Source organism: Ursus arctos, unplaced genomic scaffold, assembly GCF_023065955.2.
Source record: "Ursus arctos isolate Adak ecotype North America unplaced genomic scaffold, UrsArc2.0 scaffold_4, whole genome shotgun sequence".
Taxonomy (NCBI): Eukaryota; Metazoa; Chordata; class Mammalia; order Carnivora; family Ursidae; genus Ursus; species Ursus arctos.
In genome coordinates this window covers 44205799-44228485 of record NW_026623056.1, presented here as the reverse complement: position 1 = coordinate 44228485, position 22687 = coordinate 44205799, and positions in this window count along the sequence as shown.

Below are 22687 nucleotides of genomic sequence, written 5' to 3'. Positions count from 1 at the left end.
ATCTGAAATGAATTTACAAACAGATGTAAAACTAGTCAGTATCTATATGGCAATAGTCAATTACATTCAACCTGAAACATTTTCATTTGAATTTCTGTGGACAGAAATTCCTTGCATTCTTACCAGTTTTCTGAAAATAGCTTTGTAACATAGTTAGAGAAAATAAAAGATAGAGATAGATGGAAAGAATACACTAGGTAGAGCAGCTCATAATCTTGTTTGCCCATTTCAAAGTCTTTCATAGTTTTTCCTGACACTAAAGTATTTCCTTAAAAGTCTTAAACTCCTTAAACTTGTATCCTAATTAGAGCTGAAATTAATAGCTTTAGTTTTCAAGACTTTAGGTAGTGATAACATGGCACTTTACAGCTCACACAGAGATTATAGAGTATATTGGAAAAAAGAAGGAGCTTCCTGTAGATAAGAAAGAGGACAAGATTTTGAAAGTCCCTACTATGGATAAAAACAGAGGTTCCTAGGGGGAAAGGTAATGGGTGCTGATGGAATACAGAAACTTAACGACATGATATGACAACAGAGACCAAAGATCTACACTGGGTCCATGTCAGCAGAGAGCATGGCTGTGAGAAACAGCACCAACTCGTGCAGAGCAGCAGAGCCCATGATGAAGCAGAAAACCAGCGATGGAGCTGAATGTTGTATCTGATGATGGAGGTGGTATGGGCTGCAATGCCTGCAGGTGAGAAATGAGCCCTTCTGTTTCTAGTTTTCCAGATCTCCATAAGCCCAAAGTTCTTGAACAGAAGGAGGGATTTGAAAAATGCCTGATAGTGGATGGGGCACCCCGATGGCTCAGTCGGTTAAGGGTGAGACTCTTGATTTCAGCTCAGGTCCTGATCTCAGGACCCCGTGAGATCGAGCCCCATGTCCAGCTCGCACTGGGCATGGAGCCTACTTAAGATTCGCTCTCTTTCTGCCCCTACATCCCTCTAAAAAAAACCCAAAAAACAACAACAACAACAAAAAACCCTGATACTGGATTTCTAGTGTAACCTCAGGCTGGATTTAATTTGACTTATAAAAATAGACTAATGTGACAGTTCTGGAACTGAAAGAGAGTATTCTCGCTATAGTGTTAAGCCGTTGGTTAGTGGATTACAAAAAAGGATAATTCGTTCTGCATTTGCTTTTATTTTCACAGCTGATTTAGCATAGATTTCTTACTTTGGGAAAATGAAGATAAGAAATATAATACTAAAATGTAATTATATTGCAGAGTGCATGTGACAAACTGTTTCTTAAAAACCTCGCAATTTTAGGATTTTTTCTAATAATTTCAAGATCAGATCTTAGTAATCTGTTAAGGAAATTCAATATTGCATGTCAATGATGAGCTTTCCTACCAGTCTGTGAAATTTTCATCAGTCACAGCTTCACTGAAAGAGATTTTACCTCTCGAAGAGCCAACATATTCCTTTTACAGATATTTCAGAAAACAACATGGGTTAATCAGAATATTATCACCCTTAAACAGACCATAACATCATTTATATCTATCCAAACACTTAATGGTTGACTTATACATCTATTTATTAGGTATTCATCCAGTGATTTCTAGGTGCCAGACAGTGTGCTGGGGACACAGCAATGGGTAGAACAGGGAAAGCCCCAGCTCTCATAGAGCTAGTATTTCAGTGAGGAGGAAAAGAAAAAAATAAATTATAGGGAGAAAAATTAAGTGTACAAAGGGGATGTGAGTACCAAGGCAATGGAGAATAAAATTTATTGAAGTGGTCAAGGAAGGATTTAATGGAAAGGTAACAACTGAGCAAAATTCTAAGACTGTAGAAACAGATATATGTAGATGGCTAGACAAAGAGATTTGCAGACGAGGGATAAAACCCCAAAACTAACAGCAACAACAAAACAACATATACCCCAAGGAAGGAGGATGTAGCGAGTCTGGAATGTTAGGAAGAGTAACAAGGTATGGCTGGACTGACTGAGAGGAGAGCAGTAGGAAATACTAAAGAGACATCACAGCTCACACTGTACACACTATTATAAGGACTCTTGAAACAGAAGAACTGATGATAGCGGTTTAATTCCAACACTCCCAGGCATTTACACAAGTATTAATGTCCAATATACTGTGTTTAAATTTGGTGGTTATAAAATACTAACTTGCGGCATTAAATTTGCACATTATTAAATTATACTGTATGTTCAGTTGCTGTAACTGAGATCTAAATGACCAGTGATTACAATAAGGTAAATGCTTATCTCTCTTGCATAAAAGTCTAGTCCTAAGCAAACAGGCTGGCAGGCTGGTTCCTTAATATCAGGGACCCAAGGTCCTGCTAACTTTTCCGTCTTTAGGATTTTGCCCTTCTCAATAGCATCCACATCACTACTCTTGTGAGTGGGAGAGGGAAAAGGGAAATGTAAGGGTAAGGCTTTTCCTATAAGAGGTGACCAAGCAGCTGTACACATCATTGCTTCCCCACTGCAGAATATTTAGTCACAGAACTACCTGTAACTGACAGGAAGGCTGGGGCATGTAGTCTTTATTTCAAGTGGCCATGTGTCAAGTTAAAATTGGGGTTCTAATATTAGATAAGGGGATGGTGGATATTAGAGAACAAGTAGTTGTCTCTAGTTTACGCAGATTCAAATGATAGTTTAATTTTGAGATGCATTAAACATCCTAAAAAAGTGTGATACGAAGGAAATAGTACCTAACAAAAAGCCAAAGGATGTTAGTTCTACTCCAAATCTACCAAGAATTAGCTAGCAACCTTGAATCAAAAACTTAACTTCTCTTATATTCAGTATATCATCTGTAGTATTGAGCTGAAAATACTCTACTATACCTAAACAAAAGATTCTCCTCAAAACTTTAGGTAAGTCACTTTTATCAAATGCATACTAACTATAAAACACTGAAACTTGTACAGTGATCCAAACACTCAAGAGAAGAAATATCTGGCCTCCAGCCAAATACCAGATATGCCTCTTCAAAGCCAATACAACTTCTCTTTATCCTTGAAAGTTTTTTAAAAAATACAAAAGTCAAGGTGAAAATAACTTCTGTCTTTGTCCAGATGGAACTCTATGATTGCCTCACTGACAAGGGACAATGACCAGGCAGAATGGACCACGGGATAACTGGCTGACATCCCTGAGGTCATAGGTGATACACAAGCTAGATAACCTTCCGGTATAGAGATAAGCAATGAGCCCAGCCAATGAATCCGCTGCCACTGGATTCATTCAAAGAAAGTCATTGGTTGTAAATGTGCCAGAGAACTCAAAGAAGTGCTTTATTTGTGTTTCTAAGTCACGGCAGAAACTAAGATTATGTGTCATGTGTTAAGTCTTTTCAGGGATGTGTGGTTCTGGTGTCTTGCCACCGCCTTTCCAGTGCTAGAGAAACATCATTCACACGGCCTAAGCCAGTTATGCCAAAGTCAGGTCCTTCCCTCCTCTCTCCACGAGCACAATACAATCTCCTCTGGAAATGAAGAAAGGGAAGTCGTCATTCTTCGTGTTGTGGCCAGAGTCAAAGTTTCCAGGAAAGTCAGTTACTCTGGGAAAATGGTATCCAGACAAAGAAAAAATATTCTAGCATCAACTGATACAATCTAACACATTTTTAATAGAAAAAAAAACTGAAGGAGGGGGCCTCACAATTCAAACAGAAAAACAAAAATATATGAAAACATCTCTCTAGGTGCTAACAACTATAATCTGTCTGAAACAATTACAGTGATTTGATGCTACACTTTCTGATTTCAATAACTTTCATTTTAACCTGCTGAGTGAAAAACATGATTAAAATAAATGATGAAAACACATACTGTAGTACATAATTCAAATGTTCTATGAGAAACAGGGGTGTCACTTTAATGTGCTAATTTGATGATCTGTTTAAAGAGCAAAAACCAGTTACGATGCCAGAGCACAAACAGATAAACGTTCATACCTCCACAGCAGATCTGACAGGGCAGGCTCCTGCGGCTACGTCTAATAATTGAGGTGCTGACTGTACCAAGTTCAACTTATCCATTTTGGTCTACTTCATACAAGTCACTGGAATAAAAATTCTGATGCCTTCACTCAGTCTGTCTTTTTTTTTTAAGTCGGCCCATTTTGGTACTATGGGCTGGAAAAAAGACAAAATGCCAGTGCACAAGAAATCCTTTCAAGGCCTAAAATGATTCATCCTTATTATATTCACCCTTGTTAACGGATACTTTCGTAAAGTGGGGAATAGTTACCATTCCTTTCAAAATAAATCTTCAAAAACTATTTTTGACATCCAAACGACAAAAGCAGTTAGTTGTATTAAGTGAAAAGATCATTTACTTTAGAATAATAAAACCGGGATTTGAATCTCCATTCTAACCAATTTTCACATGTGGTGGGAGGATTCAACAATTCAATGAATATACATATTTCATATATATATATAGAATTAACTGCTGTTGTAGGCAATAAGCAAATACTGCAAACAAATGATCTCCCAATTTAAGCATGACGTTTAATGTAAAAGACTCCACAGTACGCTGGTTAGGAGCTTGGACTCAGGAGCCAGTGGCTTGGATTTGAACTGTGGCTCTTTGACTTCTCGCTGTGCCAGTTTCCTCTTCTGTAAAGTTACAATAACAGTATACATTGCATAGCATTGTTACGAAGGTAAACGGAATTAATTTATTAGTACTGAGGAGAAAAGGCCTGGAAGATCAGCCCAGGAGAAAGGAGGCCAGGAAGCTGCATGGAGTCTCAGATCTTCAGAGTAAAGCAGACAGTGCCTTCAGTCCACACAACTAAGCCACTGAGGGAAGGGAACACTGAGACTTCCAGGCTGATCAGGGACCGTGTCCTGCAGGCCAGAGCTCAGCCGCAGAGGAAAGGAGCCTGAGCATGACATCACCAGTAGATGAGGCAGAATTGCTCTGGAGCTACCATATCTGAGGGAGCTGCTCAGGTCCGAATGCCTCAGCAGTGGAGACCGTGGAGGTCACCACCCACCCACAATGGGCCCTTAGGCAACAATTAAGACATCTTGTGATAACAAACAGAAAGAGGGAGCACTGCCTTTGCAGGCCTTTGTGTAAGAAGCTAGACCTCTGTTTTCTTCTCCTCCTCCCATTCATAAGTCCTGGGAATGAGCCTGACGAAAAAACTACTGTCTCCCCCTTGAAGAGCTCACAGCTACTTAGTTAGACAAACACGCAAACAAAGAAGCATTGTACAATTAACTTGAGGGCTTCATAATGAGATATTGTCGGTGCCAGGTCCTGAAGGATGAGTATGAATTCTCCAAGCAGACAAGGGAGAGAAAGGAACCCAGAGGTAATATCTGATGCAAATATCATGAGGAAATTCTCAGAGGCAGGGAAATGCAAGCTTTGTTCCAAAAAGAGCATTTAATTAGAATTCTGGGTACCAGGGGAGGAATGGATGAGGAAAAATTAGGGAGGAGGCAAGAAAGAGGAGCTCCAGGGTAGCACGCTAGGAACTTTTACCTTAGATATTGAAGGGCCTTCCTTTTGTGCTAAGATAAAGAGTAGATTTATTCTGTAGGAAATTGGGAACCAGCAAGTTTGAACACAGGTGAGTATGACATGCCAGATTTACATTTTGAATCGATCACCAATAGTAATATGGAAAGTGCACTGGAAGGGAGAGACTGGTGCAAGGAAAGGAGGTTCAGTAACAGAGACCACCAGAACTGTGTCCACAGCAATTATAGTTACCAAAAAATGAATGGCAGTGAAAGAGAATTTGAGTCCCATGCATTATAAATTCTCTATCTTATTTTTCTTAGTAACACATACAAATCAACTTGTGGGAATAACTGTAAGAATACCTAATATAAGACATTTCAGGAAAGGAAATAAATACCATTGCAAAGTGGGAAGAGACTGTATATTTTACTAGACCAGAAATCTCCCCAGGAATTAGTAAACCAACACAAACCATTAATTTCAAAGCTTGTCTTCTCTGTTAAAACTTATGGCTAATTTGCTATATAAATACATATGTATACATAATATATATACACATACATAAATGGAACTGGCCACATGAGGACTCCAGAAACATCTGATGCTGATAAGTAAACAGTGTCATTTGCTAGAAGTTCAACTCCATATTGACCCCATTTTAGCTCTCTATTTGACCCTTTCTTCTTTTCCAATTGGGAGAAGGGAAAATAAGTAAATGAGCCATAATTTTTGGCAATGCATATTTAAAATGAGGTCTGCCAAGTTCAAAACTGAAAATGCAGCAGCTGTTTGTACAAAACATGGGCCAAGAAATTCCTGCATGACTGACAATATGCTTTTGCTTCCGGCTGCACAATCTCTGACCGGGGTATTCATTTAGGCAGCTGTCAGCTAAACCTTGAGGAGGGTTTTTCTCACAATAGAAAAGAAGATCCCTAAAAGGGAGGGATTAAGTGTTCATACTCGGTAATGGAAGTGCATCAAAGGAGGAAATCTGTATATTCGACCAGGGAAATCTGTATGGGAATGGATAAGTAATCATTCTTGCAGTGTAAGTAGATTAGACGCAGCATATATCCTAAATATTTGGAGAAGTGTCTTAGTTCTTTTGCAGAAGAGAGCTCTAGGACCTTTGTATGGTGCCTGGGGACTACAGGATATTGCTTTTTAACAAGCAGCATGGACTGTGCCTTCCTGATGCTGGTCGCAGCAGGCACCTAGATCTCTGTGATGGCAACAGTGGAAGGGGTAGTAACAAACACTAACAAAGTGTCTAAAGCAGCAGCATCTCCCACATCAGTCTGCAGCTGTGATGGGACCAGCGCCAAAGGCTTTTATGGAAGCAGTCCAACAGGGGCCAGGGCTATTGCCTGGCAAGGCAGGAGCTAGCAACTGGAGAAGCAATGCCTGAGACTCCAAATGTAAAGAAATTCCACAGTGATAACTGCAATTAACAGCACCGAAGGACATAACAAAATGATTTGGAAACAAAAACTTGGAGGAGTTAGAGGGCAAATAAATAACCCTTTCACTTTTCACGTTCAACTTCAAAGCAAATGGAGGGAGGAAAGTTAGACAGATGGAGATAACATTATCACACTTACTACTGATAAAGCTGCTTGCAGAATGCGGTTCAAGATCTGCAGTTAAATGAGCTCGTCTAGACTTCATTCTAAATTAGATACTGGCATAGCTGGACAAGAGCAAGTAAGAGGCAGGCGTGATGGAGAGAATCCACAATCTGATGCCCTGTGGCCAAAGTGGCTCTGAAAAGTAAGAAGGAGGTAGGCTGGACAAATAAGGAATTGAATATTCCTAATACAAAATTGGCCAGGCTTTCATCTGTGGGGAGGAGCAGAAAGGATAGAGGCTCTCCCCTAACCTACCATAACCTTTCCTCTAGAAATAAAGTGCTCATTCTCTCTTCCTTATGGAGATAGGAGGAGGTGGGAAATATTGCTTAACCATAATACTAACATTAACTATTATTTATTAAATGTTTGTTGTCTACCAGCATTGCACTTTGTGTACATTATCTAATTTAACCCTCACTACAACTTTGTAGAAAAGTTTCCTCGTGTCCCTCTGCTTGTGTGTGTGTGTGTGTGTGTGTGTGTGTGTTAAGAACACTTACTATGAGATTTACCCTCTTAAAAATATTTAAGTGCACTTACCACATTTTCTTTAACCACGTGGACATCTGGGTTGTCTCCCTAACTTGGCTATGGTGAATAATGCAATGAACACAGGAGCACAGCTATCTCTTCTAGAGCTCAATTTCAGTTCTTTTGGATAAATACCCAGAAAAGGGATTGCTGGATCATACGGTAGTTCCAGTTTTAATTTTTTGAGGACCTTCCATGCCATTTTTCACAGTGGCTGCATCATTTTGCATTCCTACCAACAGAGCATAAGGGTTCCAATTTCTTTACAACCTCGCTAACACTTGCTATCTTAAAAAGAAAAAAAAAGCCATTCTAACAGGTGTGAGTAAATAAACTTCGGTGCAAAAATATAGGTATTTTTTCCTCACAGAAACGAATAATTTAATTATGTCATGTAGAGAAGGGCTCGTCGATATTAATGGTTGTAGCCAACTTAAATAACCCTAGCATCACCATCCTTTTACATGTATCTATAACCTTTAAATATTGCCAGTGGTAGACAAAGCAGCCAGTTAATAAAAGCATATTATTTTTCAAGTATAGAGCAACATCATTGCCAAATGACAGTACATGGTACTTAAATTGCTATCAACCTATGGAAAAGCAAACCAAAATGCATAGATAGTTAGATTATTTTATTAAACTATTATAATTCAATTTGGTAGTAAATAGAGCAAAAGTAAGATAAAATACTTATATTCCTATGTGATTTGAGTGGTTAAATCAGAACAGAAAACATTTCATTTCTCTGTAAATTTATTCTCATACTAAATGGCCTTCACATGCTTTTCAAAACCCTACCTTTTTCAACATGTGAACCACAACACAATATTTCACTAAATAAACACTTGAGATGTTTAGAGCACTATTTGTATTAGCTTCTCATTTATTTTCTTTTATTTTGGCAGATTAAGAAAATACAATATAAAAATAGAATCTCAAGAGAAGATTAAACTTTGACAAAGGTGTCAATAACTCACCATTGGTCTTTAGTTTCCCCTTTTGTTATCCTTGTTATATCTGTTCTGCCTTTTTGCTTCTCATACCCCTCTCCAAGCATGCACAATTTCACCTGACCACATTTCTTTTATCATAAAGAGACATTGTCTGGGTTAGTAAATTGATATATATCACTACATATAGACATTTTTGCTTAAGATTAGTCTATAGCATGATTGCAAACCTAAAACAAGGCAAGAGGTCACTATATGTGGAAATTTGAAAACAAACAGAGGAGAGTTAGGGGGAAAATCTTGCTGGTTCCCTTAAAATTACACCAGCTAGATGACAGCCCATACCTAAAAGTCAAGGCTGATTCCAAGGGTATTAGTTATGCAAAAAGATTTAAAGTATGCAAGTTCAGGAATAAACAGAATATTGGAGTCCACTGATTCTCGGAAAGCCTCTTCTTCTCCCATCGCTTCTATACACAACTGATTGCTCATCAAAATTCCAAAATTAGTTTCATTTTGTTGACTTTTGAAAACGTGCATACTCCTAAGACTGATAACATTCCTAGCTTACTAAAGCATCTAACTGATATTTTCTAAGATACTTTGATGTGCCTGACCATGTGCTAGGTACTAAGGACCCAAAAATATTTATTAAAAAAAAATAAAACACAAAACTCAGTAATCAGGTCAGAAACCAAACATGTAAGCAATTAGCTAAAGAGAATGTAATAGAAACTATAACAGAAGAACCCACACAGAGCTGTGGGAGATGGAGATGGGAGTAACTGAATCATCAGAAAATGTCTTAAAAGACCTTTATAAAAGGTAACATTTTAGCTGGATCCAAAATGAATGCAGCTTTTGATCAAAAGAAGAAGGCAGCAAGCATGAAGCTGCAGAGAGTTGAAAGTACTCTACAAGGAGAGGAAGAAACAGGACATGTGCATAAAATAATCTCTTTTCATTTACACCTTCTTTTAGGTCATAGAGAAAAAAATAACTATTTTCAAACTCACAGACACTTATGCATCTCCTCCTAATTAGAACTAAAGACATATCTGTGTGCTAATAAACCCCATATGCTAAAACTATGAACTATTATGGAAATATGAACTACTTTTACTGAGAAAATACATGCCAATGGAGATATAAGTAGTAGAAACTACTAGATATATGTCATGAGGCACCTAGATGTAATTTCTTAAATTGTGGTTTTATTATTTTTCATCTAAATGAATCCAGCTGCTTATTTATTCAATATTATTAAATGCCCACCAGTTGCTATATGCTTTTCAAGGCACTGGGGATTCACTGGAGAATAAGCCAAGGTAATCTGATTTTACAGTGCTTATATTCCTAAAGAAGATGGAAAATAAATAAGAAATTAATATGTGATATAATTCAAAGTGTGACTAAATTGAAAAATCTTGCAAGTAGCTAAGGTGGAATTACTTTCAGAAGCCAATACTCCTCTCAAAAAAAAAAAAAAAAAAGGTAGAAGAGCCAGATTAAGAAAAAAGAAGAAGAATAAAGAAAAGAAAGAACCTTCTGATTTAAGGCATTAGAGACTGGCTGAAGCTGCTAGAACTTGAGGAGCCAAGATCACAGAGACACTGGAACCATAGAGAAGTGAGCACTCTGCCCCTTTTCATCTCTCAGGGCAATTTTTGGAGTGAGGCTAAATGCTAAGAATTAAGCCAGGGAAATACACACACCACTATGTGTGCAGGTGGCAACTGGCCCTCTTTGTGTTGACCGCTGGGGGACAGGGTCTGAAGAACTGAAACTAGGAAAATATGCTATGATACACTGCCTACTGATATTGTTATAAGAAACTATCCTTTGTCTCTGATCTAGCAGTCTCATGACTTCTGTTAAGTGACAGAGAAGCCAACAGAGCTTTGGAGAATCTCATAGGACAGAAGACACAGAAAAATAATTGGGGCTGCTAATGTATCTAGGACTTAAGAGAAGGGAGGCCCAGGGAATTCTGCCAGATGCTGCAGGTTTTCACTTTGATGTATTTCATTAAGATACATAAGGCAAGGAATTAAAAGCTAGATAGAATACAGCTGAAAGGTAGAATACATTTTTCTCTAGTATTGGTTTCAGGAGTAGAATTTAGTGAATAATCACTTACATGTAACACCCAGTACTCATCACACAACTGTCCTCCTTAATACCCATCACCCTTTTAGTCCATCCTTCCACCCACCTCCCCTCTAGCAACCTTCACTTTTTTTTGTCTATAGTTAAGAGTCTCTAATGGTTTGTTTCCCTCTCTCCTCTTTTTCTTTTCCCCATTCCTATATATTCATCTGTTTTCTTTCTTAAATTCCACATATGAGTGAGAGCATATAGTATTTGCCTTTCTCTGACTGACTTATTTCACTTAGCATAATACAATCTAGCTCCATCCACATCATTGCAAATGGTAAGATTTCATTCCTTTTGATGGCTGACTAATATTCCATTACATATATATACACACACATCTTCATTCATTGATTCATCAGTCAATAGACATTTGGGCTCTCTCCATAGTTTGGCTATTGTTGATAATGTTACTATAAACACTGGGGGTTGGGGGTTGCATGTGCCCCTTCAAATCAGTATTTTTGTATCTTTTGGATACCTAGTAGTGCAATTGCCATTTGTTGAAAAGATTGTTTTTTTCCATTGGATATTCTTTCCTGCCTTGTCAAAAATTAGCTGACCAAATAGTTGTGGGCCCATTTCTGGGTTCTCTGTTTTGTTCCACCGATTTATGTGTCTGTTTTTGTGCCAATACTATACTGTTTTGATGATTACAGCTTTGTAATACAGCTTGAAGTCCAGAATTGTGATGCCTCCAGCTTTGCCTTTTCTTTTTCAATATTACTTTGGCTATTTGGGGACTTTTCTGGCTCCATACAAATTTTAGAATTGTTTGTTCTAGCTCTGTGAAAAATGCTGGTGTTATTTTAATAAGGATTGCATTAAATGGATAGATTGCTTTGGGTGGTATACACATTTTAGCAATGTTGGTTCTTCCAATCCATGAGTATGGAATGTTTTTCCATTTCTTTGTGTCTTCTTTAATTTCTCTCATAAGTGTTCTATAGTTTTTAGGGTACAGATTTTTTACCTCTTTGGTTAGGTTTATTCCTAGGTATGTTGTAGGTTTTGGTGCAATTGTAAATGGGATCAATTCCTTGATTTCTCTTTCTGCTGCTTCATTATTGGTGTATAGAAATGCAACAGATTTCTGTACACTGATTTTACATACTGTGACTTTGCTGAATTCATGTATCTAACAATATTTTGGTGGAATCTTTCAGATTTTTGACATAGAGTATCATGTCATCTGCAAACAGTGAAAGTTTGACTTCTTCTTGCCAATTTGGATGCCTTTTATTTCATTTTTTCATCTGATTTCTGAGACTAGGACTTTCCAGTACTATGATGGACAACAGTGGTGAGAGTGGACATACCTGTCTTGTTCCTGATTTTAGGGGAAAACCTCTCAGTTTTTCCCCATTGAGGATGATATTAGCTGCAGGTCTTTCATATATGGCCTTAATGATGTTGAGGTATATTCCTTCTATCCCTACTTTCTTGAAGATTTTTATCAAAAAAAGATGCTGTATTCATGAAAAAATGCTCAACATCACTTGGCATCAGGTAAGTACAAATTAAAACTACAATGAGATACCACCTCACACCACTCAGAATAGCAAAAATTAACAAGTCAGGAAATGACAGATATTGGCGAGGATGCAGAGATAGGAGAACCTTCTTATACCGTTGGTGGGAATGTAAGCTGGTGCAGCCACTCTGGAAAACAGTATGGAGGTTCCTCAAAAAGTTAAAAATAGAGCTACCCTACAGCCCAGCAATTGCACTACTGGGAATTTACCCCAAAGATACAAATGTAGTGATCAAAAGGGACACCTGAACCCCAATGTTTATAGCAGTAATGTCCACAATAGCCAAACTATGGAAAGAGCCCAGATGTCCATCAACAGACAAATGGATAAAGAAGATACACACACACACACACACACACACACACACACACACACACACCACACCTTCTTTATGGGGTAACTGGGTGATGGACATTAAGGAGGGCATGTGATGTAATGAGCACTGGGTATTATTTAAGACTGATGAATCACAGACTTGTACCTCTGAAACCAATAATACATTATGTTAATTAAAAAAAAAAGAAAGGATGCTGTATTTTGTCAAATGCTTTTTCTGCATCTATTGAGAGGATCATATGGTTTTCATCCTTTCTTTTATTAATGTGGTATATCATGTTGACTGATTTGTGAATTACTGAACCACCCTGGCAACCCAAGAATAAATTCCCACTTGATCATGGTGAAGGATTCTTTTAATGTACTGTTAGATTTGATTTGCTAGTATCTTGTTGAGAATTTTTGCAACCATGTTCATCAGGAATATTGGCCTGTAATTCTTTTTAGTGGGGTCTTTATCTGGTTTTGGAATCAAGATAATTCTGGCCTCATAGAATGAGTTTGGAAGTTTTCCTTCCATTTCTCTTTTTTGGAACAGTTTCAGAAGAATACATATTAACTCTTCTTTAAATGTTTGGTAGAATTCCCCTGGGAAGCCATCCAGCCCTTCTTTGTTGGGAGATTTTTGATTACTGATTCAATTTCTTTGCTGGTTATGGGTCTGTTCAAATTTTCTATTTCTTCCTGTTTCAGTTTCGGTAGTATATATGTTTCTAGGAATTTATCCATTTCTTCCACATTGCCCAACTGTTGGCATATAATTGTTCATAATATTCTCTTATGATTGTATTTCTGCAGTGTTGGTTGTGATCTCTTTCATTTGTGATTTTATCTATTTAGGTCTATTTGGGTCTTTCTTTTTGACAAATCTGGACAGAGGTTTGTCGATTTTGTTAATACTTCCAAAGAAACAGCTCCTGTTTTTCTTGCTTCTTGAGAAAGGCCTGTATTGCTATATGCTTCCCTCTTATGACAACCTTAGTTATATCACAAAGGTTTTGGATTGTGCTGTTTTCATTTTCATTTGCTTCCATGTACTTTTTTATTTCTTCTTTAATTTCCTGGTTAACCCATTCATTCTTCAGTAGGATGTCCTTTAACATCCACATACTTGTAGTCATTCCAAATTTTTTCTTGCGGTTGACTTCAAGTTTCATAGTGTTGTGGTCTGAAAATATGCATGGCAAGATCTCAGTCTTTTTGTACTGGTTGAGGGCTGATTTGTGACCCAGTATGCGATCTATTCAGAGAATGTTCCATGTGCCCTCAAAAAGAATGTGTATTCTGATGCTTTAGGATGAAATGCTCTGAATATATGTTAAGTCCATCTAGTCCAGTGTGATCTTCTGTTCAGATGATCTGTCCATTGCTGTGAGTGGGGTGTTAAAGTTCCCTACTATTATTGTATTATTAGCAATGTGTTTCTTTAAGTTTGTTATTAATTGTTTTATGTATTTGGTTGTTCCCAAGGTGGGGGCATAAATATTTACAATTGTTAGATCTTCTTGTTGAATAAACCCCTTTATTATGATATACTGCCCTTCTTCATCTCTTATTGCAATCTTTGGTTTAAAATCTAGTTTGTCTGATACAAGTATAGCTACCCCTGCTTTCTTCTGATGTCCATTAGTATGATAGATGGTTCTCCACCCCCTCACTTTAAATCTAGAGGTATCTTTGGGTCTAAAATGAGTCTCTTGTAAGCAGCATATTGATGTGTCTTGATTTTTTTATCCATTCCTATACCCTATGTCTTTTGATTTAGTCCATTTACATTCAGAGTGAGTATTTACAGGTAAGAATTTAGTACCATTGAATTATCTGTAAAGTTGCTGTTCCTGTAGATTATCTCTGCTTCTTTCTAGTCTTTGTTGCTTTTGGTCTCTCTTTCCCACTGAGAGTCCTGTTTCTTGCACACCTGGCTTAGTGTTCACAAACTTCTTTAGTTTTTGTTTCTCTTGGAAACTCTTTATCTTTCCTTCTATTCTGAATGACAGCCATGCCAGATAAAGTATTCTTGGCTGCATATTTTTCCCATTTAGCATGTTGAATATATCATACCACCACCTTCTGGCCTGCAAAATTTCTGGGGACAGGTCTGCTGCTAACCTTTTGTGTTTACCCTTTCAGAGTAAGGATTTTTTGTCCCTAGCTGCTTTCAGAATTCTCTCTTTATCTTTGTATTTTGCAAGTTCACTATGATATGTCTTGGCATTGACCCGTGTTTTTTGTTTGTTTGTTTGTTTTGTTTTGTTTATTTTGAGGGGAGTTTTCTGTGCCTTTTGGATCTGAATGCCTGTTTCCTTCTCCAGATTAGAGAAGTTCGCAGCCCTTAGCTATAATTTGTTCAAATAAACCATCTTGTCCTTTTTCCCTGCTCTTCTTCTTCTGGGATTCCTATGATACAGATTGTGCTTTATAGAGTTGCTGAGTTACCTAAGTCTACATATGTGATGTAATATTTTCCTTTCCCTCTTATTTTCAGCTTCATTATTTCCCAAATTTTATCTTCTATATCACCTATGCATTCCTCTGCTTCTTCCATCCTTTTTGTGATTACATCCAGTCAGTTTTGCCTCTCAGTGGTAGCATTTTTTATTTTGGCCTGACTAGTTCCTAGGTCTTTTATCTCTGCAGCAAGGGTTTCTCTAGTGTCTTCTATGCTTCTTTCAAGCCCAGCTAGTATTCTTATGATTGTTGTTCTAAATTCTTGTTCAGATACATTGCTTGTATCCATTTTGAGTAAATCCCTGGCTGTGATTTCTTCTTGATCTTTCTTTTGGGGAGAATTCCTCCATCTTGTCACTTTGTCTAGGTTTCTGTCTTTTGTGTGTTATGAAAGCTTGTTATATTTCTTGCTCCTGAGAGTAATGCTATATTAAGAGGGGGTCATACACTGTTCAGGGTCTGGCGCTTCAGGAAGTGTTTCTGGTATATGCTGTGTTCATTCTGCTGCTGTGTTTGGCTGCTCTTTCCCACAGGTCGGTCTTCCGCAGAGTTCCCCCTTGCTTACAGTACGGAGTGTTTAGACCTCTAACTAGGTGTGCTTTGATTTGTTTGCTAAAATAAGCCTGGGGGGGGGGGGGGGGGACCTGATCCAAAAAAAAAAAGAGAGAGAGAGAGAGAGAAAAGAGAAAAGGAAATGTAACAAACAACAACAAAGAACTATAAACCTGATTCCAAAGGAAAAAGAAAGAGAAGAAAGAAAGAAAAAGAAAGAAAGAAAGAAAGAAAGCAAGCCTGGTCCAATTTCCACCAGACCTGCATCTGACACTTGGAGCAGTCAATGATCAGTAGACTTGGTGCATGCAGGGGCCCTGTGCTGGTCTTCTAGGGGAGATGCCCATTGCATTGGCTCATAGTCAGACCTATCCTAGTAAAAATGCACCTGCAGAGAGCAAGACGGCAGGTTTTGGTGTAAGCAGCTCCAGCCTCCACTGGCGGTGCTGTGTTGCTCACTGAAGTCAAATGGAGCTGATAGGTGGGGGGAAAACACCCACCCCACTCTCTTGTTCCAAGAAAGTGAGCTCCTGCCTGCTGCTGCTCAGGAAGCCTTCACAGAAAATGGAACAATCTCCCCTCTTGTGTCCCCAGCTTCTGTCAGATCCCTGCCCTCACAAAGTCTGTGCTTGGGCCCTCAGCACACCTGTCATCACAGTTCTATCTTTGGTGCACAGCTGGGATTCAAAACTCCAAATCTTAAAGGACCCAGCAAGACACAAACCCATTGCTCTCTTCTGGAGGAGAGCCTCTCTGCAATGTGTCTGGTGCCCTTTTGTCCCAGAAAAGCAGTCCACAGACCTGCAGGTGTTTGGAGTTTATGATGAAGCATAGCAAAAAGCAGCAACTAGGTTCTCGGCTCTCTGTGCATGCTTCTTTGTCTTGCTGATGAATGGCCACTCAATGGTGCCCACTGGGTCTTTTGTCCTTAGAAGAGCAATATACCCCCTTCCAAATGCACTCCAGGAAGGGAAGCATTCTCTCCCAGTGTGACCCAGGGAATCCCTACACCACACTATCCACTCCCAGGCCTTCACCCTTCTTCTCCACGGAAGGACTGCCACACCCACCTGGCTTGACTCCAGAGAATGGACCAGATTTCCAAAACCTCAGAATTTGGGCTCCGCTGCTTGCAAAAATTTGCCAGTCAGTTCCTCTCGACTCCCCAGTCAGTGGTTTTAGTAAAGTATTTTTCTTGTGCGAATGCAATATGCTGCTCTTTACCCCCCTCTCTCTTTCTCTTTTCTTTCTCTGTGGAAAGGGCTCCCTCCCCTCCACAGCACCAGAGCTTTTGTTTCCACCAATTCACATCTTTACACCTCAGACCTACTACTTTCTTTCCCTCTAATTCTGCAGATTGTTCTCTTAATCATCAGATCAATTTCCTAGGTGTTCAAACGATCTGATGTTAATCTAGCTGTGTTGAAGGAACAAGGCAAATCCAGGGTCCCTCTACTACTCCACTATCTTAACTCCTCTCAGCATTGAATTCTTTAATAGTAGTCTCTACTTATCCTCTTAGTGTCTATAAGGTCTGTGGTAATGTACCCTATTTCATTCCAATATTTAAAATTTGTGTCTTCTCTCTTTTTATGTAATTAGACTAACTAGAGGTTCATCAACTTTATTGACATTTTCAAAGAACCAGCTTTTGCTTATGTTGATTTTCTCATATATTTCTGTTTTAATTGCACTGATTTCTGCTCTAATTGCTATTATTTTCTCCATTATACTTGCTTTGGTTTTAATTTTCTCTTTTTATTGCTAGTCTCCTAAGGTGTGATCTTAAATCATTAATTTAAAAGATTTGCTTTTTTTCTAATAAAAGCATTAAAAGATAAATTTACCTCTAATGTGTTTTGGCTGCACTAAACAAATTTTCTATGTTGAATTTTAATTTTCATTCAATTCAAAATGTTTGAATTCTCCTTGTGATATTCTCTTTGAAGCATGGGTTATTTAAAGTGTTCATTTCTTAGTTCAACACTAATAAAAGTGTTCGTATTTAGAGATTTTCTAATTATCCTACTGTTACTGGTTTCTAGTTTAAATCCCATTTGATATGACAGTATACCTTAAATAATTTCTATTCCTTTATACTGATCTGTCTACAATAAGATCTATACTGGTGAAGGTCCCATACACACTTGAGGAAAATGTACTCTATTACTGCAATGAGGAATGTTTTATATGTATTTAATAGATCCATTTGGTTGATAGTGTTGTTAAGGGCTCTGTCTCCTTAATGACTTTCTTTCTGTTTGCTTAGTCTATTACTGAAAGTTGAAGTCTGTAACTGGACTTGTGAATATATTTCTCCTATCAGTTCTATCAGTTTTATTTCATATATTTTAAATAATGTTGTTAGGTTCATATGTATTTAAAATTATTGTTTATTTGTTGACTTGTACTCTTTATCATTATCATTATCCCTGGCAATAGCCTTTTTCTGAAGTCTAGTTTGTCTGATATTAATATAACCACTCTAGCTTTCTTTTGATTAGTGTTTTCATGTTGTATAATTTTCATATTTTTGCTTTGACCTATTTCTTTATATTTAAAATGGGTCTTGTTGACAGGATGTAGTTGGGTATTACATTTTCTTTTTAACTAATCTGAAAATCTTACTTTGTTTTCACAGTTAAAATTTAATGTAATTATTTAATTGGTTGGTTTAAAATCTCTCTTATCTCCAATTTGGGGTTATTTTTTATACATGTTTTAAATGTCCTAATGATTGCCCTAGAATTTACAATATATGCCTTTAATCATGAGCTATATAGGAATTATAACAGTATAAAATTCCAATTCCTTCCTTATCCTTTGTGCTATTGTTGCCATGCATTTTACATATACCATAAATATGCACTATTTTGATAGTTTTGTTTTGGATAAATTAAAAATAAGAAAAATAAATTTTATATTTTCCTTCATGAATGCTATTTCTGGCATTCTTTCTTTCTTTTTATAGATCCTACTTATTGTTAGTTTCAGTATCTTTCATTTTTATTAAAAATGTAATAAATATACATGATCAAATTAGTGAAGTATAAAATAACATACAATCAAAAGATTTCCCTCTCAATTCTGACCAGTGTGCTTCCCCAGTTTTCTGCCTCAAAGGCAATGACTATCATCAATTTCTTCTGTATCTCTACCAGAACCGTACTAGTTACATATTTTATATACCTGTGTACATATTTATTTCTACAAAATATATGTATAAAATTTGTGTAATGTTTGTATACTATCCTTCAGCTTTTTTTTCTTCAAATAAAATCTATCTGGGAGTTTATTCCACATTAGTATAATATATTCACAGTTACATAGTATTCCAGCAGAAAATCTGTAATTTTTTTATATACATACCTCAAATCATCCTAAACTTACACAATGTTATATGTTAATTATATCTCAATAAAATTGGGGAAATTGAAAAAAATTTATAGCTCTTACTTATTGTCTGGTATCTTAATCCTTATTTCTGGAGAACTTCCTTTAATATCTTTAATAGGTCAGCTAATAATGAATTCTCTCTGTTCTTGTATTTTGCGAAAGTCTTTTTTTCTCCTTAATTTTGTAAAATATTTTCTTTGAGAACAGGTTTTTTTTTTTTTTATTATAGCACTTTAAAATGTTACTCCTCCTTTAAAATGTTACTTTAAAATGTTGTTTCTAGATTTCACAGTTCATAGTGACAAGTGTGTTCCAATCTTTATTTTTATTTCTTTGTACATAACGTGTGCTTTTTATCTGGCAGCCTTCAAGATTTTCTCTTTGTCTTTGGGTTACAGTGGTTTGAAAACAGGTATCCCTTGCTTTTCAAAATTTTGTGTTACACCACTTTACTACTACAAAAGACCTACATTTGTACCTGTTTTTGTTAACCGAAAGAAATCCCAAGAGGATTTTTGCTTTTACAAAAGAAAAAAAAAGTCAAAAAGCTAAAATAACAATCAATCTTTGTTTTGCAGCAAGCCCTCATAGAAGCAAAATGTACCCTGATCAGGGAGAGCTGGCACCACCAAGCTCCTTCCCCAGTGTTAGGTTAATTATAAACATTAATTATAAACAATTAAATACACTCCACATCTCAGCATTAAGCTGCCATAGCTTTGAATTGTGTCTGTAAGCATCTGTGCTTAATCTTTATTTTGTGCATCCATTAACAAAATGTATCCTAAAGTATCAAAAAAGGCTGAGAGGTTATTTTTGGGTTCTAGTAATGCTAAACATTTTTTTCCATATAAATTAATAGTAATTGCTTCTTTTTACACCATTTCAGCTTACATTTCATAGGAATGCTTTACTTTTAGAAAGCAGGGAAACCTGTTATTGCCAGGGAAAATAGCATCTTATAAAGTTTAATTTTAAAGTCTTTTATCATATGGTTGTGAAATTAATGTCAGAAAAAACGACATGTGTTTCATTAACTTGCTCATCTCTCCATGAGTTTATGATGAGAGAACTGGTACTTCCATGCCATCTGTTTGTAGATGACATAAGAGAAGCCCTATATGCCAATGGACCAAAGTATTTTGCCAGAATAAATCTACAGTTATGTGCTCAACATTCTAAGAAGTATTGGGTTATTTCCCACAAATAATTTTGTCATTATTAGATTATTTCTTGTAATAATGTATAAATTTTAAGCTAATGCTATAAAAGGAGGCTAGGAATGAATGACTATTTCTTTCCCCAATATACAAAGGAACTGTATATTCTAGTGGCTAAAACAGGAGAAAGGCACCTGGACAGCTCAGTCAGCTAAGCATCTGCCTTTGGCTCAGGTCATGATCCCAGGGTCCTGGGATTGGGCCCTATGTCAGGCTCCCTGTTCAGCGGGGAGTCTGCTTCTCCCTCTCCGTCTGTCATTCCCTCTGCTTGTGCTCTCTCTCTCCCTCTCTCTGTCAAATAAATAAATAAATTTTTAAAAAATTAAAAAAAAAAAAACAACAGAGAGAGTGATCTTCTGATTTCTACTTAGAATGTGGAACGCCAGAAAGCACATCATTCCTACCCTTACAATAAAAGAGAGAGAAATCTGCAACCTTACAGTTGCCCTTGGATTTATCAGAAAGCTGAGGATGTAGGGCAATCAACTAACCCAAAATCTAAAGAAAGACATTCTCCTGAAAGGAGAAAGAGAATATGAGCATTTGTTTTCCTGGGGAATGTTGGACCCCATATAAGCTCTTTAAAAGCATTCAACTAAAATTTCTGACAAATTATTGAAGGCCTACTTTGAACCAACATGAGTATACAGAATCCCTGGGAGCTGTAGTCACAAGGAAAAATTGCACTTATGTATATCATCTCCACAGACCTCACCATGTACTTATAAGAGAGATTAGGAGTGTATTTAATTGTTTATACCTATACCAAGAGACATCTCTTGGTATAGGTATAGGAAAGGGGAACAACAGTTGTTGTGGAAAAGACATAAAGCTACATATAGAACCTTCTCCCCTATCTTCTCTATGGAGCAAAAGCTTAGCTGCTGTGGAAAGAGTAAAAAACACTGTCATTCTCAAGCCAGAGGTAAACGTTCATTGCAAGTAAATGAAGGAAACAGCAGAACACCCTCTGCCCTAGGGGGAGGGACAGGAAAATACCCCAAGCCCAAATCACACAGAGATCTCCTGAACCTTTGAGGGAGGAATATGACCATGAAAGGAAGAAAGAAAAGAAAAGAAAAGAAAAGAAAAGAAAAGAAAAGACAAAACTCCATTCCGAAGATTCTAAGTACAGAGAATGACTCCCCTTCTCCCCCTCTTCCACCCTTCTCTATCAGGCTAGCTTGTGATCTATAGCATTTATCAGCTGTAAAATGCTAGGAGAAGGGCAAAGAGAAGACAGAGATCTTTTCTCAGGCACAAAGGAAAGACCTAAAACTGAAGGGTAAGCAGACATTGAGAAAAATCCTCTAAGTATTCCTCACTTTAAGTACATGTTAAGACAAGAGAAATATGAAGTTTGTGGTGTCGTGAGACTAACTATAGAAACTAAAATAACAAAAGATAAACTCAGCTCAGTTCTGAGCTAGACTGACACAACCTCTTTCAATAGGAAGAGAAAAGGCATGCCTATTTCCAGGCATAAATACTATTTACATTTGTCTCTACAGTTCTATACAAGATATCCAGCTTTCAACCAAAATGTAGCACTACAAATAAGCAATTACAACACACCCACACCTACACACACACACACACACACACACACACACAAGTAATGATATGCTGTCAAGAGACAAAACAATAAACAGAACCAGATTCAAATACGATCCACATGTTGGAACTATCAGACAATTTAAAATAATGTTGGATAACAATACGAAGATTCTGAAGAAGATAGACAATATGCATGAATAGATAGGGAATTTCAAGTGAGATGTAAACTATGAGAAATACCCAAATGGAAATGAAAGAAATGAAGAGCATTATTATAGAAGAATCGCTTTGTGAACTCATTAGTACAATCGACACACTAAAGAAAAGAAACAGTAAACTTGGGAGATAGGTCAAGAAAAATCTTCCAACTGACAAGCATGAAACAAACAACAGTTCATCCAAGAGCTGAGGGACAATATTGAATGGTCTAAAATGAATGCAATTAGAATCATAAAAGGAAGAGAAAAGGAAGAAATACTTAAATACACAATGACCGAGAATTTTTCTAAATCAATACATTACCAAAAAACCCACAGATCTAAGTCCAGGGAACACCAAGCAGTAAATATTTCCCAAACACACCTACAAACATAATATGTTTCCCCCATTATCCAAAAGTAGTGTTTCTGAAACCTTTCATAAGCCCAAATGGTAGAAAGTGAAGAAGCAATAACCATTAATTTATATGGAAAAGATTTGTAGCATTCTCAGACACCAAAAATAACCTCTCTTAGGCTTTTCTGATACCTTAGGGCACATCTTGCTAATAGATGCACAAAAAAATAAAGCACAAATGTTTACAGACACAGTTCAAAGATATGGTGGCTTGATGCTAAGATGCTGAGTGTAATTTCTGGGGAAGAAGCTTGGTAGTGCCACCGCCACTGTTTCGGGTGT